Here is a 27,710-nt window from a genome sequence, read left to right as displayed (position 1 = left end):
GCTATAGTGTTGTTATTCTGATGGATACTGCAATAATAGAATATTTAAATAACATGGAACCCAAATCGTGTTAGAATACTTCCATTACTATTCTTCTTTACCTTCATAAGTTCCACAATTCTTGTGGAACTCCTCAAGGTCTATAATACTACAAGAAGTTATGCATGAATCTATTGGTAGTAAGATTTAGACTGAATATATTCTTTAAAGAATTAATTCATCCTAAGTAATTAAAATAATAAGGCCAGCATACAGATGCATTCTCTGTCCTAGCTCCATTATATATCTGTTCCATTACTTGCACATGAATAAAAAGGTGAATTATTTATTAAAGCTATTACTAAAAACCTTTACTTTTATATTCTTATCTAGAATCTTTTCTTAACATTTTATCCATTATTTTGCCAAAATATTTTAATATTTTGGAAGTACGGGTGATATGCACACAGGTACTACCTTTCAGAATCATTCCTTCTCTTTTAAAGGAACATGTCAGTAGGTACTAAAAGGTACTAAAAGGAAGAGATTTATTTTTGTAACTGAATTATCATGTTATTTTAATGTTACTATTTACATATGGTTTAGAAGTATCTTCCTTTGCAAAGCTTTCCCTCCCCTAGCCTGCATTGTATTTATTGTCCCCAGCCAGTTAGGTATGCCTCTTCCTTGCTCACATTATGCAATGCACACACTTCTGCATATCTTTAATATTGCACTTGCCACATCTTTTGAACATTAGCTTCAAAAATTCCTATCTTCCCCACTAGACCATGACCTTCTTGATGGTGGAAACTCATTTTTATTTACTGTATTTTATTACCTAGCACAGACTGTAACACTCAGTAAGTATTTTTCTAGTGAATAAATGATAGTTTCAACCCTTGCTGATTGCTTGTTATGAATATGAAAATTAGAGGACTTTGCCTAAAATAAGTGACCATGTATTGAATATCTAACATTTTTTGGTGCTGGAGTCTTTTATATCAACAACTGAAAGATGAACCTGGCAAATGGTATCTTTGGAATGAAAATGAACATTTCAATGTGCACATGTTTAATGGTTCAGTGAAAATCAGTGAATCCTAACAGTTTAGAGGCCTTATTTCTTTTTTATGTTTTTAGAGCTTTATTTTTACCTTTATTGAGGTATGATTGACATACAATAAGGTACATATAAAGTATGCAGTTTGTGAATTCTGACCTATTAACATACCAGTGAAATCATAACCACATTATATAGTGAACATAGCCATCAGGCCCAAAAGTTTCCTCAGTCCTGTTTGTAGTTCCTCCTGTTCCTGCCCCTGCCTTTATTTCCCGGGCAACCACTGATATGCTTTCTGTTATTATATATTGGTTTTCATTTTCCATAATTTTGTGTAAATGGATCATATCGTATGTGCTGTTTTGTGTTTCCTGAAGTATAGTTTTGAGATAACACTTGTATTGTTGTGTATATTAATAGTTTATTTTCTTTGAAGAAACATTCTATTATATGAACATGATACAATTTGTTTATTTCCCTGTTGATAAACATTTAAGATCTAGTTTTTGGCTCTTATAAATAAAGCTACTATGGACATTCACATACAAGATTATATCTGGGCTTCTGCTTTTATTTCTCTTGGGGAAATATCTAGGAGTGGAATGGCTGGGCTATATGGTAGGTCTGTGTATAAGTTTTTAAGAAACTGCCAAACTGTTTTCCAAAGTGGTTGTATCATTTACATTCCAGTCAGCAATATATGAGATTTTCAGGTTCTCCTCAGTTTTGTTGCCACTTTCCATGGCCAGGCTTTCTAATTTTAGCCATTCTTAGAGAAGTATAATTGTATATCTTTGTGGTTTTAATGTTCATTTCTCTTATGACTAATGATGTTAAGTATCTTTTCATTTGCTTATTGTGATCCATTTATATTTCTTGATAATGTGTTTGTTTTAATCTTTGGCCAGATTTTCAATTAAGAGTTCTTTATACATTTTAGATACAAATTCTTTATCATATAGGTGTCTTGCAAATATATTTTCCTAGTCTGTGGCTTGTCTTTTCATTCTTCTTAACGGTCTTTCGAAAGAAGTTTTTGATTTTGGTGAAATCCAACTTGTCATTTTGTTCTTTTATGGATTATGCTTTTTCAGTATCATACTAAGAAATCTTTGTCTACATCAGGTGCACAAGGTTTTCTTTTATGCATTATTCTAAATGTTTTAATTTTTTAGAATTTAAGTCTGTGATTCATTATGAGTAATTTTTATATAAGGATTAAGGCATGGATCAACTTTTTTTTCTTTTTCTTTTTTCTGTATAGTGATTTTCACTTGTTTCAGCATCAGTTCAAAAGACTATTCTTTCTCCACTGAATTGCCTTTTTTGCCTTTGTAAAAAAATCAGTTGTCCATATATATATATATATATATATATATATATATATATATGTATACACACACACACACACACACAAATACATATGCCTCTTTTTGGAATATCTGTTTTGTTCCGTTGATCTATTTGCTTATCTCTGTCTGAGCCACTACTACACTTTCTTGATTACTAGCTATATAATAAAATCTTTTAATCAAGTAGATAATTCTACTTGATTAAAAGCCCTACAGTTTTGTTCTTCAAAGTTGTTTTGGTTATAATAGGCCCTTTGCATTTCTACATGAGTTTTAGAATCAGCTTTCAATTTAATACAAAAATCCAGCTAGGATTTTGTTCTGGGATATGTTGAATCATATCAATTTGGGGAGAATTGGCATCTTCACATTGTTGTTTCTTTTGACCTATGGATAAGGTATGCCTCTCTGTGTACAGATGTCTTCTTTAAATTCTCTTAGCAATATTTTACAGTTTTTATTTCACAAGTCTTGTACATTTTGTCAGAGTTACTTATTTTGTCCTAAATATTTCATATTTTTTATATGTGTTAAGGGCATTTTTTTCAAAATTTGAATTTGTGATGATTCATTACTAGCTTATAGAAATACATTTCTTTTTATATATTATATGTTGACCGTGGATCTTACTACCATGCTAAAACTCATTATTTCTAGTATTTGTTTTTTGTTGTAGATTCCACTGGATTATTTGTATAGATTATCATGTCCTATAAGATTATTTGCAAAGGCAGTTTTAGTTCTTCCTTTCCAATCTGAATGCCTTTTATTATTTTATTTTAATTAAAATTTTTTTAAGCTTTATTTATTTTGAGAGAGAACATGACCAGGGGAGAGGCAGAGAGAGGGAGAGAGAGAATATCTTAGGCTCCGTGCTGCCAGCGTGGATCCCAATATGGGACTCGAACCCACAAACTGTGAGATCATGACCTAAGCCAAAATCCAGAGTCAGAAGCTTAACTGACTGAGCTACCCAGGCACCCTATCCTTTTATTATTTTAAACTCCCCATTCCCCTCAACTCACACACACACACACACACACACACACACACACACACACACACTTACAACTGCTCTAGCTTGAATCTCCAGAGTGATGTTGTATATAAGTGGTGACAAACATCTTTATGTTTTTCTTGATCTTAGGAAAAGAGATTAAGTGTGATGTTAAATGGAGGATTTTTGGTCAATGCCCTTTATCAGGGTGAGAAAATTCTGTTATTCCAGATGTGCTAAAAATTTTTAGCATGAATGGATAAGGGATTTTGTCATATAATTTTTATGCATACATTAAAATGATCTTGTTTTTCTTTCTTCAGTCTGAAATACGGTGAACTATATTACTTACTGTTTGAATGTTAAGCCAACCTTGCATTTCTGGGGTAAATGAATAAACCCCACTCGATCATTTATATATTGTTGGTTTCCATTGGCCTAAATTTTGTTTTCAAGTTTTGCATTTTTTAAAGTGAGGCATATTGGTCTCAATTATCTTTTTCTTGCAACATAATTGTAGTAGGGTAATGATAGTTTTATGGAATGAATTGGGAAATATTCGTCCTCCTCAGTTTTCTGGATGATTTTGTTTGGTGTTGAGATTATCTCTTCCATAAATATTTAGGAAACTTTTCTGGTGAAACTGTCTGGGTGTAGATTTTTACTTGTGGATAGGGTGTTAGCTACAGATACAATTTCTGTAAAAGGTACAGAGGTATAAATGGCTACCTGTTTCTTCTTGAGTGAGCTTTGACAGTTTGAAATTTTTTCAGTTTTATCTAAGTTGTAGAATTTATTGGCATAAAGTTTTTCATGACATTTTCTTAATTAATAGCTATAGCATTTGGAATGATGCCATATCTCTGATTCCTGGTAGTGAAAATCTGTGTCTTCTCTCTTTTTTTACCCCCTGTCTGGCTATTTTTTCTTGATTATTTCAAAGAATCAGTTTATGGTTTAATTAAATTCTTCTGTTATTTTCAGTTTCATTGATTTCTATTGTATTCTTTATTCTTTCATGTCTTTTACTTAATTTAGTTTTAATTTTCTCTTCCTTTTTAAAGAAATTCTTACATTTTTAAAGATTACTCATGTAAGATGGATATTTTATGATCATGTTGAATTTAATTCATTTTGGTTTAGTTTTATATTTTGTAAAGAATATACTGTCTCCCCTGGAACAGTGTAGAAGACTTTAATGCACGCTTAAGATCAGCATTTTCCTGGGCCACCTGGTGGCTTAGTTGGTTAAGTGTCCTACTTTGGCTCAGGTCATGATCTCGAGGTTTGTGAGTCCAAGTTCTGCATTGGGCTCTGGGCTGACAGCTCAGAGCCTGGAACCTGCTTCAGATTCTGTGTCTCCCTCCCCCACTAACACTCTGTCTCTCTCTCTCTCTCTCTCAAAAATTAATAAACCTCAAAAAAAAATAAAGGTCAGTGTTTTCCTCTCCATTCCTTTCCCATACCATCTTTTTTTTTTAATTAAAAAAATTTTTTTTAATGTTTATTTACTTTTGAGACAGAGAGAGACAGAGCATGAGCAGGGGAGGGGCAGAGAGAGAGGGAGACACAGAATCCGAAGAAGGCTCTAGCCTCTGAGCTGTCATCACAGAGCCCGACGCGGGGCTCGTACCCATGAACCCCATGAGATCATGACCTGAGTCAGATGTTTAACCGACTGAGCCACCCAGACGCCCCTCCCATACCATCTTGAAAGCAGCCATCTGTTGATTGAAATACACTGATTTGTAAAGTATATATGCTGTTAATGTCAAATTTATCATGCTTACAGAGCATTGAATTTATATTTATTATTTTTTGTTATAATGTAACAGTTTTAATTGATGTAAAATTTACATTCTGGCAATTCTTTTTCTTTCTTTTTTTTTTTTGAGTTTTAAATTTATTTTCTAAAAATCCCTCCTACAAATATTTTTCTTCTATATCCTCTTCAAAAATGAATAATTATGGAAAGAGCCTAAATATCTATCCACTGATGAATGAATAAAGAAGATGTGGTGTATATATACAATGGAATATTACTTGGTGATCAAACGATTGAAATCTTGCTATTTGCTGCAACGTGGATGGAACTAGAATGTCTTATGCTGAGTAAAATAAGTCAGAGAAAGACCAATATCCTATGATTTCACTCATTTGTGGAACTTAAGAAAGAAAGCAGATGAACATAGCTGAAGGGAAGTAAAAATAAGATAAAAACAGAGAGGGAGGCAAACGATAAGAAACTCTTAAATACAGAGAACAAACAGGTTTGCTGGATAAGTGTTGGGTGGGGGGATGGGCTAAATTGGCGATGGGTGTAGGAAAACACTTGTTGGGATGAGCATTGGGTATTATAATGCAAGTGATGAATCACTAAATTCTACTCCTGAAACCATTATTACACTATATGTTAACTAACTTGGATTTAAATAAAATAAAAAAAAAGAATAGAAACAAAGCAATAGTTTATCTTAATATAGGTTTAAAATCAGCCAAATTCAGGTTTTAAAGAGTTAAAGTCAACCAGAAGTTCTGCACTTAGCAGCAGCAGATGATCTTGTCTCTTCCCAGAGATGGAGTCTGTGAAGACAGCTGCTGAGAGAAATGGATGAAGATGATAGGCCTCTATGGTGTAGAGCACATACTGATGCTCCCCTGATTAAGGCACCTCTTTGGTGGTCATTTGCTAGAGAATGATAGAAGAATAGGTGTCAACTTTGGGTGTTATGGTCTTTCAGGAGCTCTGGGGCTTGGTGGATGTATGTGTTCTCTAGATGGTAAGAAGTCTCTGGAAACACAGCGAATCTTCCAGCTTCTTGAAGCAACCAGTCACCAATTTTGCAGGCATCTTGCTCACTAATCAAAATGTTAGTAAGCCTCAGGGCCAAGTGCACAATACTTTACGAGTGACGGAAAAGCAGGCCATCAAACATCTAGGGAATCCTTATTTCCCTAGGTGTATGACAGTATATACTTTCCCAAATTTAATTGTTTTCTGGCACAGCAGTGAAGCCCCCTTTCTCTTTCTCAGGGCAGCTGATAGCACCATATATGACTTCGTGTAAAGTGACATTGCCACCAAACTCCATGATTATGGCATACAGACTATTAAATACCATGGGGCTGTGAGTGCTCACAGTCACAACCTGCATGATATTGTCATGACAGAGCCCTGCTATATGTGGCTCAGCCCAGAAGGTCCACTGGGATGCCATTCAGTGTGTTTTTAAACATTTTTTTTTTTGATATGTGTAGGAAGAAGAATCCCAAAACAGAGAGAAAAACTAGTTAGAGAAGAAGAGAAACAAGGGATAATGTTACTCTAAAACCAGGAGATGGGGTGCCTGAGTGGCTCAGTTGGTTGAGCATCTGACTTTGGCTCAGGTCATGATCTCATGGTTCATGGGTTCAAGCCCTGCATCAGGCTTTGTGCTGACAGCTTGGAGCCTGATGCCTGCTTCCGATTCTGTGTCTCCCTGTCTCTCTGCCCCTCCCCTGCTCTCTCTCTCTCTCTCTCTCTCTCTCAAAAGTAAATAAACATTAAAAAAAATTTAAACCAGGAGAGCACTTGAAGAGGGGAAATTGATGAGTAGTATCAAATATTGTAGGGAGCTGAAGTAAGAGAATGGAAACCTGGCCTTTAAACTTAGAAACTTGAAAGTCATTTAAATGATCTTAGTGAGAGTAATACCAATAGTGTGGTTGAAGTAGCAGCAAATTGCAAACGGTTGAGAAATGCAAAAGGGGATATGGAGACAGGGAGTATACTTATAAGAGGGTACTTGGGAAGGGAAGAAGTAAGCATAAGTCAAAGGTAGGATTTTTATTATGCTGGGAGAAATGTGAACATATTTATATGTTGCTGAAGGAAGGATCTAGTTGAGAGGAAGTTGATGATGCAGCAAAGAGAAAAGATCATTGATAATATAAAGATCTTGAGTAACTGAGAGCGAATGGGATTTAAAGTACAGATGCAGGGACCAGCCTAAGGTAGAAGTTTCTTCCTTTAGGGCATGAGGAAAAGATGGCATGATTCTAGGTAAATATATCTCTGGGAAATGGAGAGTGAGAAAGATCCTTCTTGATAATACTCTGAGGAACTATTTGCTAAAGGAGAAGAGGTTTGGGATGAGATACAGTGCTGGAGAGAATAATGGACATTAGGGATAGTCACTGAGGGGAATGGAAAAGACAACCAACCAAAGGGGAGCTCAGTGGCCTGGGGAGCTCAGCTGGGGTGAGAGGCAGTGTATTTTTAGCATGGTGTCTGCATTAGTCTTCAGGAATCTGGGCACAGGAGCATAGAGGGCAAATGATAGGTCTGAGAAAGGCCTTTGTTAGCAGGGCTGGAGCAGAGGGAATGGATTTTTGATAAGAAATTTGTTGAAATGATGTGCCATAAAGTCTAGGTTGGATCAGAAGGTATTTAGACAGGGACATGGCAGAGCTGGGGTGGGGTGGGGAGTGGATGATGACCTCCAAGAAAGTAGAGGTGGTCAGAGCATCAGAAACTCCAGTGAGTTTCAAGATCAAAGGTATCAGTAGCAATGGAGTAAGATTTTTGGAATGATGAGGACTATAATCAGTGGGAAATTTAAGCTGTTTGAGGTGATGGTGGCCCAGGATGTGACCCTGGGAATGGGGTGACTGAAGAGGAGCACTGCTGCTGGAGTTGAAGGTCAGAGTTGAGAAGTGTCAGAAATATTTAGAGCTGTAACTTAAGAAATTAAAATTACTTTTTATATGAATTTTTCATTTATCCAGAGCCATGAGGGTTTGCTTCTTCCCACAACTCAGCAAAAGTGGCAGTGGGATTACTTTGGTGAATATCTCTTGATAGTTAACTTTGGCTTGTTAGGTATTGTTTAATTAGCAATGTTGCTTTGCAGAAATGTTCATGTTTGTTCTCAGAAGGGTTGTTCTCAGTAGGTGAGACAAATAAATCCCAAAATGCCACTTGGTCATGGTGTATGATTCTTTTAATGTATTGTTGAATTTGTTCTGCTAACATTTTGAAATTTTTGCATCTATATTCATCAAGGATATTGGCCTAATTTCCTCTCTTCCCCCATCTCTTCCTCTCCCCTTCACTCCCGTCTCCTTCTTCCCCTCCCCTCTCCTCTTTTAACTTTCCTTCTTTCTTTTTTTGTGTCCTTGTCTGGTTTTGGTATCAGGATAATGCTGGCCTCATAAAATGAGTTTGGAGGCATTCCCTCCTCTTCATTGTTTTGGAGGAATTTGAGAAGGATAGGCATGAAATCTTCTTTGAATATTTGGTGGAATTCACCAGTGAAACCCTCTGGTCCTGGGCTTTTGTTTGTTGGAGGTTTTGATTATTGGTTCAGTCTCCTTATTAGAATTCAAAAATGTATTACAGCCCAACCAAGATAAAAGATATGCTATAGACTATGCTTCAGCCCAAGAACGAGGCAGATATTTGATTAGGCCTTTTTTTTAACTTTTAAAAACAGGGTGGATTTAAATAAAATATGAGTAAATTATACTTGGCTCCTTTCCCTTTGCTCATTTTTTTTTAAATTCCTGTTTTTGGCAAAGAATCTCCAAAAGATGTTCATACTTAGAAATTCATGCAGGATCGCTCAGTGGTGTACTCAAACAGATGTCAAAGACAGAGATAAAGAAATTTGGCTAAAGACAGACAACAGAGTATGGATGGTGTGATTATGGAGGCTGGCAAGCCCAAATCTGTAGTATGGGCCAGCAGGCTTGAAGCCCAGGAGAGCTAACGGTGCAGATACAGTCTGGAGGCAGTGTGCTGGAGAATTCCTTCTTGTTTGGGGAGGCTTATCTTTTTCCTATTCAGGTCTTAAGCTGAGTGGATGAGATCCATAGCAAAATCAGTGGCCAGAGCTTTTTTTACAGTGACTTCTTTCGGGTCCCAATCCTTCAAGTTTCATGAGGGCAGCACGAGGACCTCTTCCTCACCCCTCTTCCCACACATGTGACACCTAGGAAGATGCGAGGTAGCATTTTGTCATGATTTGTTTGTACCATATACGTTCAGTCTCTGAAATCGCTATTCTCACATAGTCTCCTGCCTCAGATCTACAGTTTGAGTGTCCACCTCATCTATGCTGAACAATCTCAAGCATAGAGGAATCCCTAAGTCAGTGATTCTAAAGTGTAGTCCATACAGCAACGTCAGCTTCGCCTGTGACTTATTTGAAAGACAAAAATCTCTTTTTTATTTTTTTAACTGCTTAAGTTTTTTTCCTGCTATCCTACCTGAAATATTTCTCTTTTCTAAAATGCCATTATATTCATTTAGTAAATGCATTATGATAAGTAATTAAAAACTGATATAGCATTTTTGATACACATTATTTGTGGTCATTAAATTATCTCAAATCTTTTTTCTTAGCTCTATTTTTCATTAGTAAATCATTTTCATGTCTATTATTAGCTATCACTATGTGTATATATATTATAATATTATATTATATTATATTATATTATATTATATTATATTATATTATATTGTATTTTACTGTTTTGAATTAAAGAACCTGTTGATTGGGGAGAATAATCCTTTTTCCAACTTCACAGTAAAATGTTATACTTTCTAAGTGTGTGCACAAGTCTTAGGCACTCAAAATACTTGGTATAAGTAAAAATAATCTTGGTGTTTTTCATAGAAAACTTTGACAGCGCAGGAGGGGTGGGGGAGTCCATTCAAAAGCAAGGGAAAGTAAGGGAAAGTGAATGCCCAAACAGCTACGGGAGGGAAGTTTCTTGAGCTCTAATCATCTCTCTCTATGCTGTTTAATTCTGGTGTTACTTAAATTGAAGCACTCTTGTCCATTTCATAGATCTTCATTGCCCTTGGTATTTCAGAGGCAGAGTATTATGACTTTTTTTCTGTTAATACAGTCATTTTAGTATTGAACGTGTCTGTGCATTATAAAGTGAGGGTTGCATCATACATATAGCTACACTCAAGAGAGAAGACTGAAGTCTAGAGAAATCTTTGGCTTTGGCTGAGATTTCCTAACTTTATTTCTATTTATTTCTATTAATGATTTCTGGCACAGTCTCATGAATAAAACAAGGCACTGGATGTTTTTCTTGGCTTTTCTTAAAAAAATATAAAGGTAAGGTAATAAGGAAATATTTAACATGCCTAGTCAGTCCAGTTTCTGAAAGTTGAAGACACAAGTTATAGGGCATGAGGCAGCGTTTCCTACCCCTCAGGCGGCATGTCTCAGTACTGTAATGGTACCAAAGATGTCTGCTGTATTTCTGCATCTACAAAAGGATTTTCCAGATGCTGCAAGTAGTCCTTGATATCAGTGTTCCTTAAGAAAGTCTAACTATAACTTAACTATTTATATTTTCATTTATATTACCTCAGTCCATGATAAAAACAAAAGTTAGTGATAGGTAATACTTATTTTTGACGATTTGGCTCAGTTTACCTTATTGATAAGAAAGGTAATTGTTCAAACTACTTTTCCTTTAAAAATGCCTTTTTGGAATTTTAATTTAATAATTTGACTACTTAAAACAAAAAATGACCGACTGAGATTTTGCTTATTTCCCTTAATACTAGAAATGCTATTTTAAAAAGAATGCAATTTTGAACAAATAGAATTACCTTGAAGTGGTGAACATTTTATGGAATGTCTTGTAATACAAGAATAACAAAATGGATTGCTTTTAAAAATTTAATAATTTTGCAAGAACAAAAATATGTCCAAGTTATGGCTAAGAATTTCCTTTTATTATTAAAATATAAAGTACTCCTATTGTAGTAGATCTTCTAATAAAATATATTCCATCCTTGTTTCTTATTACTTACTGCTAGGATGAATGATTGTATGCTATTTAGTCTTTCAGTTTTCAGTATTTTCTGTGGAAGGGTCAAATCAGCAATTTTCACAATATAAATGATGAATCTTGACATTATTTTTCAAAAGTAGGAAATTTTAAGCTACAGGTTTCTCTGTAGCTTGTGCATCAAATACTGCTACCTTAATGCATAGAAAATCTAGGCTAACTTTCTCTGTGTTACCAGCTTTTATAGAGGAACAAGCCAAACTACTCTACCTTTTGCTTGAAATGGGGCCTGCCCAGTAGGACAAGAGTAGACCTGATTCTAATCTTTGGAGCATTGTATTTGTCTCTCTAGAGCTTTAGAGAAAGAAAGGAAGGAGCAGTCTCTTCCTTTGGTCCCTCTTCCTCCTGCTTTTCTTTTTTTCCCTTTTTTTCCACTTCAGAGGCTGGTAGAAAAAACAAATATCTTATTATTGACTATATGCTATTTGATGGACTATTTGCTATTAAGTAGTATTTATAACAAAAACATTTTATTAAACATGTTTATTAAAACATGCAAAAATTAATTAAGGAACTGTATTACATTTAAAATGTATCATCTTTGTTTTACCTTTATTATTTGTATTAAAATAACTTATTTTATTTTAACTATATTTCTTAAAACTTTAGCATGTACTGTGTATCATGCAGATTAATAAAGGTGTATGTTTGATATTATCATCTTACCAATCCTCTTTTTTATTATTATTAATTTAAAAAAAATTTTTTAACGTTTATTTTTATTTTTGAGACAGAGAGAGACAGAGTATGAACGGAGGAGGGGCAGAGAGAGAGGGAGACACAGAATCAGAAGCAGGCTCCAGGCTCTGAGCCATCAGCCCAGAGCCCGACGTGGGGCTCGAACTCACGGACCACGAGATCATGACCTGAGCTGAAGTCGGACGCTTAACCGACTGAGCCACCCAGGCGCCCTCCAATCCTCTTTTTTAAAAATTTTAGATTGGAAACTTTACCTCTTTATCTCAATGAAATGGTTAATCTCATTTCTGTATATCATTTTGGAACTTCACTTAAAAACAAAATATTACTCTAAACTGTTGCTGTAAAAGCATTTGATCTGTTCAACGCTAAGATGCTGTAGTCACTCAAAGGAAGCTCTTTGCTATGCAGCTCTTCTGTCAATTTACATATTTTGCCAGTGGTTAGACAAAAAAAAGATAGCTAGCAGTCCCATTTATATCAAAATTATATTGTGAGGTAATTATAATGTCTGTGGTGAAATACTGTTTAACTCAGTTTTCTTAGGGGAACAAAATATTTTATTCTACAATTAGATACAAGACCTCAAATTCATATGTTCTGGGGGACAGTAGCAGTTTAATATTTATTTATTTATTTATTTATTTATTTATTTGTTTATTTTTGGGGGTGTGCACAAGTTGGGGAGGGGCAGAGGGAGAGGAAGACAGAGAATCTTAAGCAGGTACCATGCCCAGGGTGGAGCTGCACTCAGGGCGTGATCTCATGATGGTGAGATCATGACCTGAGCTGAAATCAAGAGTCCAGTGCTCAACTGACTGAGCCACTCAGGCAGCCCTGATTTTCTTTTTAAGTAATATGGTGATGACACATAAAGATTTTCAGGAAGAAAGTAATGGTTATCCTAGTAAATAGTTGTCCCTGGTTTGGTATTCTACCTTGACACTACCCTGGATGCAATTGGATACTAATGATCAAATCAAAATAAGTTAAGGGAATTAGTGACTCAAGTAGGCATTTCTCATTTTTTTTAATGTTTAAAAAATTTTTAATTTATTTTGAGAGAGAGAGCACAAGCTGGGGAGAGGCAGAGAGAAGGAGAGACAGAATCCCAAGCAGGCTTCGTGTCATCAGTGTAGAGCCCGTTGTGGGCCTTGAACCCACAAACCAAAAGACCATGACCTGAGCCAAGATCAAGAGTTGGACGCTCAACCGACTGTGCCACCCAGGCACCCCTACATTTCTTAGTTTTTTAAGACTGGAGGAGGGGCGCCTGGGTGGCGCAGTCGGTTAAGCATCCGACTTCAGCCAGGTCACGATCTCGTGGTCCGGGAGTTCGAGCCCCGCATCGGGCTCTGTGCTGACAGCTCAGAGCCTGGAGCCTGTTTCCGATTCTGTGTCTCCCTCTCTCTCTGCCCCTCCCCCGTTCATGCTCTGTCTCTCTCTCTCTGTCCCAAAAATAAATAAACGTTGAAAAAAAAAATTAAAAAAAAAAAAAAAAAAAAAAGACTGGAGGAGACTGGTCTCTAAGTCTCTATTCTAGCTACCCATTTAAATATTGTCTTCGGATTTAAGGCATATTTCCAAACTCAAATTTGTTCTCTGATTTACTATGTTCCTTATTATAGTATTCTTTATTTTTAAAATGAATATTCTGTCCTCTTTTACTCGAGGGAATGACAACTTACCTATTTAGTGCCTATCATAAGATGGCTAGTGAATAGCATGCTGAAAGGAGATTCTGGAAGAATCTGGATATAAGTGGTCATCACCAGACTACTGGCACTGCAACTGGTTTTATGGAGGTAAAGAAGGAGGAAGGATGCACCAAAAATAGATGCCACCTATCTAAAATTAGCTCCTAGTTCATTAATAGTAGTAAAAGTTTATTTCCAATCTGTGTCACTGGACATCTCTGTATAAAGAAGTGTTTTCTATTTTCATAGACATTTTCTTTAATCCCAGCAAATAAACTCTTGAAAGCATGGAGTTGTCAAAGAAGAATCAGCCTAAACCATCTCCACTAAGGAAATGTTTCCAAGTATATAAATTGGTCATAACATCAACTCTGTATACAGAAGGCAGCACTTTAAAAAATTTTTAAATATGGTGTAGGTCAGTACTGTTATCTTAATCTGATTATGTATCTTCAACTGATAAGTTGTCTCCAATAGAAATCCATTTTGTAGCCATATAATATTATGGAGTGAGGGGGGAAATCCCTTTGTAAAAATTCTCCACTACTATCTCCATAATCTCTACTTCACTGAGTTTCATCCAAGTGCGAAAATGAAAAATTATAACCTGCCAAGCATCAGTGGCAGAGTGAAATGAAAAAATTGCGAGTTAATAACAGTGATGCCTCAAAAAAATTTCCTGGCCAATTTAACATTGCTTCATCCAAGGTCACTTCCCAGAGCTGATTATTTTTAGTAATTTGCAGATGAGACCATTCTACCTTGGTCATGGTTAGTGAAGATCAAGAAAATGCCAGAGAAGGTTTAAGACTCAAGGTTATCTATCTTTCTCAAATAAGATGCAAACCACAGTTTCACTTTATTTTCTTAAGACCTAGCAGAAAATAATTTTCAAAGAAAAGAAACTTAATGCCAGTAAGATCTTTTATTGGAGATATAAAGCCACAAAGTGAAACACTAGGGATAAGGGTAGCAGAAAGACTATTTAGTAGATCCTTAGGTAGCATTTCATGTGGGAAAGAAATCCTCAAGATATTTTTCTAGAATTTTTAGTCTGACACTTAAAAAAAAACAGCAAAACTTGCTGTAGATTGTACTTGGTGTAAACATTGATTATGATGACTATCTACACCTTGTTTTTAAGCTTTTAGAAAATGTCCGGATTTACTTTTTCTTGTCCAATTTGAAATTTGAAATTACATTGTAAATAATCCTTTAAATAGTCTTATTTTTACACATAAATAATTCAGATAATATAGTCAAATATAAAAAAAAAAGCTTTCCTTTAATTTTGCTAATCACAGATAACTTGTACTGATCTTTTAGTATAACTTTCCATACCTGTGTATCTCTGTGTGTATGTGTATGTATATGTAGGTAAAAAGAGAGACAGATGAGTAGAAAGATAGTTTTTTTTTAATGAGTCTTCATGCAAAGTATATTCATATTTTATCTAACCCCTTGCCATGGATACATATTTTTTTAATTTTATTTTTTAGAGAGAGAGAGAGAGAATGAGAGAGAGACAGAGTATGAGTGGGGGAAGGGCAGAGGGAGAGGGAGACACAGAATCTGAAGCAGGCTCCAGGCTCTGAGCTGTCAGCACAGACCTGGATGTGGGGCTTGAACCCACGAATCGCCAGATCATGTCCTGAGCTAAAGTCTGACACTTAACAGATTGAGACACCCAGGTACCCGCCATGGATATTTTTGTATGTCAATAATTATTGGTTACATTCTCATTTTCAGTGGCTTCAGACTGTGTTTGTAGCATCTGATATTTATGAACATTTAGGATGGTTTTCCACCATATAAACAGTTCTGAGCTAAACACAGCTCTTTATATATCAGATTATAAAGTAAATTTTAAAACTTTTAAAAATGATGAAGATTTAGACATTTGATACTTACTGCAAAATGCTCTCCAGAAAGATGTAAACATGTATTTCCACTAGCACTACATTCTTACAACAAGGGTATTCTTTATTTAGGCAGGTGAACTTTGATATTTCAACATTGGATTTGTTCATTAGTCATATATTTTCAAATATTTAGTAGCCATTGCACTGTCTTTTGTGAATTTCTTGTTCATGTCTTGCTTTTTCCCCCTATTAGTATAATCATCTTTTTCTTATTGCTGTTTAATACCAACTCTATATTTTTAAAGGATATTAGTCTTTTGTTTCACCAATTAAAATTTTTTTTCTATATCGTCAATTCTAATTTCATTTGTATTTCCCCCAATAGTTGTTAATCTTTTCCTTATAGTTTCTGGCCATGGAGCCATGCTTACAAAAGCTTGTCCTACATGAAGTTATATGACTAATTATTTAACATTTTTCTCTGTTACTTTTTTATGTTTAATGTTTAATCTGTAAAGAATTTATTCTGAGGTATGATTTAAGACAAGAGTCTAGCTTATTTTATTTCTAAATGGCTAGGTTAGTGACACACTACCACTTGATGACTAGTCCAGCCTTCCTCATTGATTTGGAATGCCTCAGTTATCATGATAGATGTTTTTCAACTGTGGTCTGAGGAGCTTCAGGCATTCCATGATGTGCTCTCAGGGAATGTCGTTTACAATCTGGAAACTAAGTAACTGGTTTTCTCTTCTTAACCTTCTTTAGATATTCATTGAAAAATCTGTGAATTTTTCCTGACTAATTTTTTCCATATTTTAATGCAGTTTCTGCATTTTTTATTGAGGCATAATTGACATAATATATTAATTTCAGATGTACAATATAATTTCATTTGTAAATATTGCAAAATCACCACAATAAGTCTAGTTAACATCTATTACCATATGTAGTTACAAATGTGAAGTTTCTTCTTAATTTTTGAAAATCAGCTTTATTGAAGTACAATAAATATACATATTGTATGATATATACATTCAGTAAAGTTGTATACCCCACAAGTACATTCAGGATAGAGAAAGTTTCCATCACCTGAGTAAACCTCCATTAAGCCATTGCAGTTGATCATTTTTCTCTACTGCTAGCCTCTGGCAACTATTGATCTGCTTTCTACCCATAGCTTAGATTTTTCTAAGAGTTCATATTTTTTTTTTTTAAATTTTTTTTTCAACGTTTATTTATTTTTGGGACAGAGAGAGACAGAGCATGAACGGGGGAGGGGCAGAGAGAGGGAGACACAGAATCGGAAACAGGCTTCAGGCTCCGAGCCATCAGCCCAGAGCCTGACGCGGGGCTCGAACTCACGGACCGCGAGATCGTGACCTGGCTGAAGTCGGACGCTTAAGCGACTGCGCCACCCAGGCGCCCCGCTAAGAGTTCATATTAATTAAACAATACAGCAAGTAGTCTTTTATGTCTGGAATTTTTTCACTCAACATAATACTTCTGTGATTCATCCATGTTGTTTGTGCTCAAGTAGTTTATTCCTTTTTTAATCATGAGTAGTATTCAGTTACATAGATATACCACAATGGGTTTATCCACTTATATATGGATATCTGGGTATCATAGGTATAGCTGATTTTTGGCTATCATGTATGTAGTTACTATGAACAGTCTTATACAGGTCTGTGTATGGACATATGTTTTATTTCTCTAGAGTAAATACCTAAGCGTGGGATTACTGGGTTGAATGATATGTGTGTATGTAATTTTACAAGAAACTTTGTTAAGAAACTGCCAATGATTTTCTTAGGTGCCTGTACCATTTTGCATTTGCATCAGCAATATATGAGAATTGTAATTGTTTTACATGCTTCCCAGCACTTAGTAAGATCAGTCTTTTTATTTTGCCTTTCTACTGGGTGAATAGTGGTATCTCACTCATTGTGGTTTTAATTTGTATTTCCTTAATGGCTAATGTTCTGTGCATTTCCATGGAAATTATAGAAGAGTTACTTCTCCAAAAACCCTGCTCAAATTTTAATTTTGATTTCGTTGAATAAATTTGGGGACAGTTGACATTGAACAATATTGAGTCATTCAGTTTATGAACAAGTTTTGTATTTTTGTTAATTTGAATATTTAACTTATTTCAATGAAGTTTTACAAGTTAGATAAAGTTAAAAAAAATCATCCCTAGGTATTTCATAATTTGATGTTATGTTATTTGAACATATTAAAATTAAAATTTCTACTTTTATATTAAAATTTTTTATTAAAATTAAATTTCTTGTTAAAATTTAAATTTCTAATATTTATATCTAGTATATTTTGTACAGTTGGTTTCTGTACATTTGAGTTTATTCTGTGTATTTGGCAAGTCATTTTTTAGTTATAATAGCTTTGCATATATTACCTCAAAATTTTCTGCATGAACAATTTTTTTCTGAAAAAAGTTTTTCTTCTTTTTTTTCAAATTGTATGCCTGTATTTCTTCTTTTTGCTTTATTTTACTAGCCCAGATATTCAGTACAATATGATATATATATGGTAAATGCCAACATTACTTTTTGTTCTTGATCTTAAAGGGAAAACATTTAGTGTTTTTAGTATTTCACCATATAAGAATGATGTTAACTGTGGGATTTTCAGAGATGCCGTATTAGTCTGCTTGGGTTGCCATAATAAAATACCACAGGCTGGGTGGCTTAAACAGCAGAAATGTATTTTGTCGTAGTTCTGGAGGACAGGAGTCCAAAATCAGAGTATTGTTAGAGTTGGTTTCTGGTGAGGGCTCTCTTCCTGGCTTGTGGATGGCTGCTTTCTTGCTGTGTCCTCACTTGGCCTCTTGTCTGTCCAAAAGGAGAGACAGAGGCAGAGGCAGAGTGTGAGAGATAGGAAGGACAGATTGGGAGAGAGAGACAGAGAGAGAAATTTGTAACTAGTCCTATTGAATTAGGGCTCCACTCATGACTTTATTTAAACTTAATTTCATTAAAGGTCCTGTTTCTGAATACAATCATATTGCGGGTCAGAGCTTTAACAAATGAATTTGGGGTGAACACAATTCAGACTGTAACACATATCCTGTTTCAGATTAAAAGGTTCCCTTCTGTTTATAATTAGCTTAACATATCATGAATAGATGCCGAATTTTGTGAAATACTTTTTGGCATCTATTGAGATGGTCATATGTTTTTTTCCTTTTTAAAAAATATTTTAGTATGGGAAATCACATTATTTTTGGAACGTTAAACCCATCTTGCATCTACTTGGTCACATTTCATATGCCTTTTATATACCTTTCATGTATTATTTTTTAAGTGCAATATATGTTTATTATATGCATTTAATCTATATATTATATATTTTAAATATCAGAGAACTAAATTTGCTAAAAGTTTGGTAGGAATTTATTTTCATGTGTGTGATCATAAAAGACATTGATCTGTAGTTTCTTACAGTTTTGTTTGGTTTTGGATCAGGCTAATGTTGGCTTTATCATGTGAGTTGGGAGATGTTCCCTCCTCTTCCACTTCATGGAGTAGCTTATGTAGAGTTGATACTATTTTTTACTTAAATATTCGGTAGAATTCCCAGTGATGCTATCTTGGCCTGAAATTTTCTTTTGGAAAGGTTTTTAAACTTGAGTTTAATTCTTTTCTTTGATAAGGGCTATTTGGGTAATCTATTTCATGCTGAGTCATATCTTCCAAGGAATTTTTTTTCACCAAGTTATAAAATTGTCCATAATATTATTTTCTAATGGTTTTGTCTGTAATCTGAGTAATGTCCTCTCTTTCATTCCTGATATTGGTAATTTGTTGTCATTTCTCTTTTTCCTTGATTAATATGTTTGGAATTTTATCAATTTTATTGATTCTTTCAAATAACTAGTTTTTGGTTTCACTGATTTTCCTGTATTATTTGTCTGTCTTCTATTTCATAGATATCTGCTTTTACCTTTATTATTTTCTTCCTTCTGTCTATTTTGTGCTTAATTTCCTTGTTTATTCTTTTTAGTTTTTTAAGGTAGAAACTTAAGGAAAATGATTTAACAATTTCCTTCTTTTCTAACATAAGCATTTAATGCTACAAATTTCTTTCTATGCACTGTTTTAGTTGCATCTGCAAGTTATGATATGGGGTGTTTTTGTTTTCTTTGTATATATATAAAAAACATATATAAATTACGTTATATATAACTTATATATAATATGTTTATATAATTTATATAATTATATAAATATAATTAATATACATTAATTTATATTATATGTATAATTTAAAATTTAAGTTTAATTTTATTTATTTATTTTGAGAGAGAGAAAATCCCAAGCAAGCTCCACACTGTCAGCACAGAGCCTGACGCAGGGCTTGATCTCCTGAACTGTGAGGTTATGACCTGAGCCAAAATCAAGAGTCAGATGCTTAACTGACTGAGCTACCCAGGTGCCCTATCAATTGATATATTTCTTAATGTATTATGGTTTTTTTTCCCTTTTGACCCATGTGTTATTTACAAGAATATTGTTATTAGATTAGTATTGGAATCTAATATTGTGGAGTTTCCAGATACATTTCTGTTACTGATTTCTCATTTAATTCCATCGTGGTATCATACATTGTATAATTGCAATCTTTTTTATTTATTGAATTTGTCTTATGACCTAGAGTATTGTTCATTGTGGTGATAGTTCAACGTGCACATGAAATAAAAATGTTCTACAGATGTTAATTAGATCAAGGCAATTGATAATATTTTTCAAGTCTTCTATATACTTACTTTTCCTGTACTTGTTATACCAATGATTGAGAAAGACATGTTCAGATATCTTACTGTAATTGCTATTTTTGTATTTCTCTTTACATTCCACCAGTTTTTACTTCATGTTTTTAAAAGATATTTTATTAAATGAATAAACCTTTAGGAATGTTATGTCCTCTTGGTAAATTGACCCGTTTAACACTATGTAATTATCCTTTTCATCCTGATATTATCCATTGCTTTTAGATCTTCTTTTCTGGTGTTGATGCGCCATTCTAGTTTTCTTTTAAATAGTGTTTCCAGATTGTTTCTTCCTCCATTTTTAAATTTTAATCTGTGTGTCATCATACTTACAGTAATTTTTATTGGTAGCTAGTATATAGTTTTTATTCAATCTCTACCTTTTAATTAGATTTTTCAAACCATTTGTAGTCTTAAGTTATTATTCCTATGTTTGGGTTTAAGTCAACTCTCTCTCTCTCTTTTTTTAACAACTGTCTTGATATTTGTTTTCTATTTCTCTTATCTGTTCTTTGTTACTTTTCCCCCTTCCCTTTTTTTAGATAAAATGAATATAATTTATGATTCCATTTTGTATTCACTTTTTTCCCATCTGTACCTTTTTATTTGTTTACTGGTTACCCCAAAGTCTGCATTATTTCTAACTTTTCAGTTCACCAACAAATATGCTGCCTCATGTAAATGTAAGAGTAATAAAAAATACACTGTTTATTTCCCCATACCTTCTTGTTTTCTTGCTTTTATAATTTTACCTCTCTGTATGTTAAAGAACTTACAATAATTCACTATTATTTTTCTTATATGATTATCTTTCAAAATGATTAAAATGGGGGGTGCCTGGGTGGCTCAGTCAGTTAATCATCTGACTCTTGATTTCAGCTCAGATCGTGATCTTATGGTCATTGGATGGAGCTCCGTGTTGGGCTCTGTGCTGACAGCATGGAGCCTGCTTGGGATTCTCTCTCTGCCCTTCCCCTGCTTGTGTGCTCTCTCTCTGTGTCTCTCCCTCTCTGAAAATAAATAGTGAATAAATATTTATTTAAAAATGATTAAAGTGGGAAACAGTATGCTCTGTATTTACCCATGTATTTACCATTTTCATTACTCTTCATCTTTTGCATAGATGAAAATTTCCGTTTATATCATTTTACTTCTACCTGAAGACTTCTTTTTGTGGTTCTTATGGGCTGGCAAAGAATTCTCTCAATTTTTTGTCTGAAAAAATATTTCTTCACTTTAATTACTAAAAAATGTTTTTGTTGAGTGTAGGTTTCTGAATTGATGGTTTTATTTTTGTGTTGTTTTTTTTATTTCAGTGTTTTGAAGCATTCTCCATTGTCTTTTGTTTCTCAGTTTCTGATGAGAAATTGGATATAATTCTCATCTTTATTCTTTTGGAGTTAAGGATGTCTTTTTCCCCCCTCTGTATGCTTTCACTAAGGCAAGACTTTCTAGAGTTTCCTCTGGATGTCCCTCAGTATTTTTTGATGTCTCTCCTAAGTGGTGGAAATCTTTTTCCCAAATACTGTGAACTCTGCCAATTGTTCATTCTACCGTTTTCCAGTGAGTCTTTTCCTGGTCTCCAGTGATTTCTCCTCACATAGGCCAAATCAGTAGCCACCTAACTCCTGAAATGGACCTCCATGCAGATGTTTAGAGCTGTCTCTGTGCAGTGTCTGTATCCTTGGTATTCTTTCCTACAAATTCAACTGCCTGGTCTTCCCAAACTCCTGTCTATTTCCTTAACATAGTGAGACATCCAAGGTCTATTTGTCCTCTTCCTTCCATGATACTTCTTGGAGACTGCCTCCAAGTAACAAACTGGGGCAATCATAAGACTCATCTTTCTTGTTTCCCTTCTCTTAGAAGTAACGGTCCAATGTTACTATTGTTTAATGTCTGAAAACAGTGTTTTCATATATTTATTTTGGTTTTCTTGTTTAAAGTGGAAGTGGTAAGTCTGGTTTCTGTTACTTCATCTTTATTGAAGTTGAAGCCTAGAATTTCTTTTGAACAAGACATGCAATGTCAAAAGATAAGCTTGAATTCCAGTGATATGTTGATATTGTATATAAGTCCATCTGTTTCTGGATTATTCATTCTGTTACAGATTTGTTTATTTATTTGTCACCAATGTCACACCAACTTAATTATTTTATCTATTTTTAAATGAATCTGTTCTTCAGTTATAGTTAAAAATTATTTAATTAGCATGTTTCTAACTTCATTTAATTTCTGATGTTTCTTAGAATATATCTTTTTTTTATATATTGGTAAGATTATCTGGAGCCCCATATCATGTCCTGTGAAGTCCAAAATCCCTTGCAGAGGTAGAGTAAAAGATGTGTTTCATATTGTCACTATTGTTTTTATGAGCTCCTGCTTTTATTGAATAGATTCGTTTTAAAGATCCTCTTGTCATTTTGTGCTTCACCCAGATGTGAGACTCAACTTCATTACAGAGTCCATTCACAAAAGGCATATGAGGTTACATTTTATTAAGTGTTTGGGTTTGGAAGGCCAGGATTGTGATGTCATAATACACACAATTTCACATAAAATATGAGACATCCCTGTTTTTATTTTTTTATTTATTTTATTTATTTTTTTTTTACGTTTATTTTTTTGGGGACAGAGAGAGACAGAGCATGAACGGGGGAGGGGCAGAGAGAGAGGGAGACACAGAATCGGAAACAGGCTCCAGGCTCTGAGCCATCAGCCCAGAGCCTGACGCGGGGCTCGAACTCACGGACCGCGAGATCGTGACCTGGCTGAAGTCGGAGCTTAACCGACTGCGCCCCTGAGACATCCCTGTTTTTAAAAGTCCTTCTGTTACCTCAACATCAGAATTTTATTTTACCTGTTTTCAACCCTGTGCCCTGTCTTTGCCTAATTTTTAGTCTTGCTAATGTCTCTTTTTCTCTTTCTCTGCTTCTCAGCTCTTGGCTCTCTCCCTGCGCATATTTAAGTTTTGATCACTTCTAGTGCAAAAAGGTTAAGCTGTCTTTTTGGTTTTACTGGAATGTACTAGACACTTTGGTTGCTTTACCTAAGTGAATCATCAATTATTGTTTTCTAAATTCTGGTGCCCACTGTTGAGATAATGAATTTTTCATCTCACCGAATTTATAAAATGATGCAATTTATTTCTATTTTAATTTTTTAAAATTGAAGATGTATATTATTCCTAGGAGATTTGATGGCTGTGGTGGCACTCTAGATGCTCCCGCCTTAATCATAGTCTTGTATAAGTTTCATAAGAAAATAATTAATTATGTGAAGACCCATATGAAAGTTATCTACAATACATAAAAATATATGCATATATATATATATATTTTGCTATATATATATATATTTTGCTATATATATATATTTTGCCTATATATATATACTGTTTATATATATATAAAGTTTCTAATACAAGACATCTAATATGAAATACATATATTCATTTATGCCCATGGGTTTAATTGAGGATTATCTACATTTTTACTTGTTTCACTATTAATAGAATTAATTAGTTACTAAGTAGTTATTTAAGAATCTGTTTTAGGGAAATGAAAATGAGTTGTATGCATGGATAGATTAAATTATCTATATATTATTCATTGATCCTCTTTCAAATTCAGGGCTCTTTTTTCATAAGTGATTATGTTAGCTATCATCTTATTTCTTATTGTTTCTTCAAAAATATATAAATATTCTTATTTTTTAATTGACCACATTACATTTTATTATCAATTCCTGAACAGAATAAATATAATTTGGAAAATAACAGTACTGCTTTTTTACTCAGTAATGTTACTATTTTATTGATTTTTGTTCCCCAAAGAATTATTTGTATGTCATCATTTTTAAAATGCTACACTAGGTACCATCAGGCTAATCAGAAGAAAGAGTGGTGTGATACCTACATCCAAGAATATTAGTATCTAGTTGAGGTCATAAAATAGTCACCTGTGAAATTTCTTATAAAGAATGTTTTCAAATGAATTCAAACTCAGTATTCTAAAGAGATTTCAGAAATGAAGCAGATAAGGAAATCAACAAAATGCAAAGGCATTCTATTGAATGAGAAGATATTTCCAAATGCTATATGCAATAAGAGGTTAATATCCAAAATATATAAAGAACTTAACACTAAAAAACCCCCAAACAATCCAATTATAAATGGGTAGAAGACCTGAATAGACATTTTTCCAAAGTAGAAATACAGATGGCCAACAGACACATAAAAAGATTCTCAACATCACTAATCATCAAGTAATGCAAATCAAAACCACAATGAGATATCATCTTATACCTGTCAGAATGGCTACAGTAAAAAAAAAATGTAAAAACACATGGGAAATAATGTGTTAGCAAGCATGGGGAGAAAAAGGAATCTTCATGCACTGTTGGTGGGAAAAAAATTGGTATAGCCAGTGTGGAAAACATTATGATGATTCTAAAAACATTAAAAATGTCAATACCATATGATCCAGTAGTTCCACTACTGGATATTTACCTAAAGAAAACAAAACACTAATTTGAAAAGATACATGCACCCCTATGTTTGTTGCAGCAGCATGATTTACAACAGTCAAGGTATGGACAGTCAACCTAACTTTCCACTGATAGATAAACAAGATGTGGTACACGTGCGTGCGCACACACACACACACACACACACACACACAGACATGAGTATTACGCTGCCATAAAAAGGATAAGAATTGTGCTATTTGCAAGAGCATGATGGACCTAGAGGGTATTATGCTAAGTGAAATAAGTGAGACTGAGAAAGACCAATATAATTCCACTCATGTAGAATCTATCAAATAAATAAACCAGAAAAAGCAGAACAAACCTATAAATACAGAGAACAAACTGATGTTTGCCTGAGGTAGGGGCATAGGGTGATGAACAAAATGGGTAAAGGGGAAGGAGAGATAGAGGCTTCCAGTTATGGAATGAATAAGTCACAGGAATGAAAAGCACAGCATAGGGAATATAGTCAATGTTACTGTAATGCTGTCCTATTGTGAAAGATGGTAGCTACACTTGTGGTGAGCACAACATAATGTATAGAGAAGTTGAATCACTACATTGTGCACCTAAAACTATTAACATTGTGTGTCAACTGTACTCAAATAAAAACATTAACAAAAGAGGGCAGGTTGATCCAAGTATGTCTTTTGCTACCAAAATACCATAGGACATTTATTATTGGTTTCATACTAATCTACAGTACTGACAAAAAGATACTTTGGTGATCATGCTCTCTGTACTGTCTCCCTTTGTTTTCTGTTAGTGGAGCTTTATAAATGTTACATTCCAGGAACAAGTACCTCTAAAATACTGACTTCACTCCACCCTGCCCCACCCCATGCTTCTTGTCAGTATTCAGATAGCAATCTTAGTTATAAGCAATTATTATATTTTAAAAATAATGTGTTTTCAGACATCAGTTATGCATCTGCTCATTTGCTCCACTGCTGTATATATGAAAGGGAATATTACCTACCCTGAGATGCTTATATTTTCTTCCTGGGGAAAGGAAATTACTACTTTGACATCAGGACACAGTAGCTCACCTTCTGTTTGCAGACACTTCAGTCTTACTTGGTAATTCGACTTTACTAACCAAGAGTTTTTGAAAGGGCCCATCAAGCCTTTATGAAATGACTGGAACAAACAGCTCATTTCTCATAGTTGCCCTAGGAAAACCACTTCATCGAATATAATCTTAGTAGAACTCATTTGGATTAATTTGAAAGGCTTCCTATGAAATTATTACCGAACAAAGATGATTAAAATTGATCTGTATACTGTCGTCTAATAAAAGTGGTTTGTTTTTATATTACCTTTGTTTTAAATCATGAGTATGTATAGTTTGTGAACAACTCCTATGATATACAATTCTGTTATTGCTAAATTTCTACTAATTTTTCACTTGATGAAAGAAATTATGAAAAGCGTGTTTTTATGCTTAATGGGAAGGAATTTCAAACTTAAGTCATTTTTATAAATGTTATACACAGAAAAAAAGTAACTTTTTTTGAAATTTGAAAAAAATCACAAAATTTGAAAATAGAAAAAAATCAAGAAATGAATGAATTTGAAACCCTAATATTTGACAGTAGTATTACAGTTTCTAAATTATTCCTTAGGTTTTTTAACAGTATATTTAAAAAGTATTAGCTAAGAATTAATTGTGAAAAGCTCCCTTGCTATAGTTACTTTTAAAATTAATTTTAACTGTTTATTTTTGAGAGAGTGTGTGCATAGGGCAGGGGCAAAGAGAGAGAGGGAAACAGAGGATCTCAAGCAGGCTCTGTGCTGACAGCAGAGAGGCTGATGGGCTTGAACCCCCTAATTGTGAGATCATGACCTGAGTTGAAGTCAGACACAACCGACTGAGCCACCCAGGCACACAAAAATTATTTTTGAAATCAATGTGATTTTCCTATAGTAAAATACGTATATTTTCAGTGTTGATTGTAATGTGAAGTTGTTTTCAACTTGAAGATTCTTGTTTTTTGTTTGTTTTCTATATAATTAGAGAAAATGAACAAATTTTCACATTCCAATTAAGACTTGGATTTTTGTTTTTGGGGGGGGAGTTGTTGCTATTTACCTATCATCTACTGATTATTAAATATTACATAAGGAACTCCTCATTTATGCCAATAAAACATTCTTTTGTCATAAAAATCAGTATGATTTTTCATCTTTAATTGTAGTACATCCCAAACAATTATCCTAGCAGTTCCTTTTCATATTCTTGACATCATGTTTGCTTGCTAGATTTCATTGAAAATAGCGTTGATCATATATTAGGATTTTCTTTTCCTGGTAAGGTTATATGTAGCATGGCAAGTGTTTCTGCTTTTATCTTGGATATTGTTTTTTTTCTTCTTCATCAGTTTTAAGAACTTCTACCTGAAGAAAATCTAGATGAGATATTTAGCTAATGAATAGTTGATTTTGCTCTTGATTAGTTTTGAGATGTTTTAAATTCAAGTTGAAAATTTGCAAATTGTTCTTTCTTGAAGAGAAAGTATTTGATTCGGTTATAAGGCCAGATTGACACAAGTGATACGTGGCACCAAGCTACATAAATGCTTTCTGATTAGTCTGGGTTTTTTTAATGTTTATTTATTTTTGAGAGACAGACAGATCATGAGTGGGGAAGGGCAGAGAGAGAGGGAGATACAATCCAAAGCAGGCTGTCAGCACAGAGCCTGACGCGGGGCTTGAACTCATGAACTGCAAGATCATGACTTGAGCTGCTGTTGGACACTTAACCAACTGAGCCACCCAGGCGCCCCTATTCTTTAAATGGTGGTACAGTGGATTATTATTCTGTTATCTTGCTCACATCCTTCTACATGTTTCTTTCAGAACTTTCCAGTATGTTT

General features: G+C 34.1%; 1 protein-coding gene and 1 pseudogene across 3 annotated transcripts in view; one reads left to right on the top strand and one right to left on the bottom strand.

Annotated features, from left to right (window-relative positions):
* Nucleotides 1–27,710, top strand: part of NAALADL2 (N-acetylated alpha-linked acidic dipeptidase like 2) — a 1,353,416-nt gene that overhangs the window by 53,088 nt on the left and 1,272,618 nt on the right. The gene's annotated exons all lie outside the window — the stretch shown is intronic.
* LOC123610360 lies at nt 5,886–6,731 on the bottom strand (annotated as a pseudogene).

Source organism: Leopardus geoffroyi, chromosome C2, assembly GCF_018350155.1.
Source record: "Leopardus geoffroyi isolate Oge1 chromosome C2, O.geoffroyi_Oge1_pat1.0, whole genome shotgun sequence".
In the NCBI taxonomy this organism is placed as follows: domain Eukaryota; kingdom Metazoa; phylum Chordata; class Mammalia; order Carnivora; family Felidae; genus Leopardus; species Leopardus geoffroyi.
Note: the sequence above shows the minus strand (reverse complement) of the source record. Positions and strands in the feature narration are given on the sequence as shown.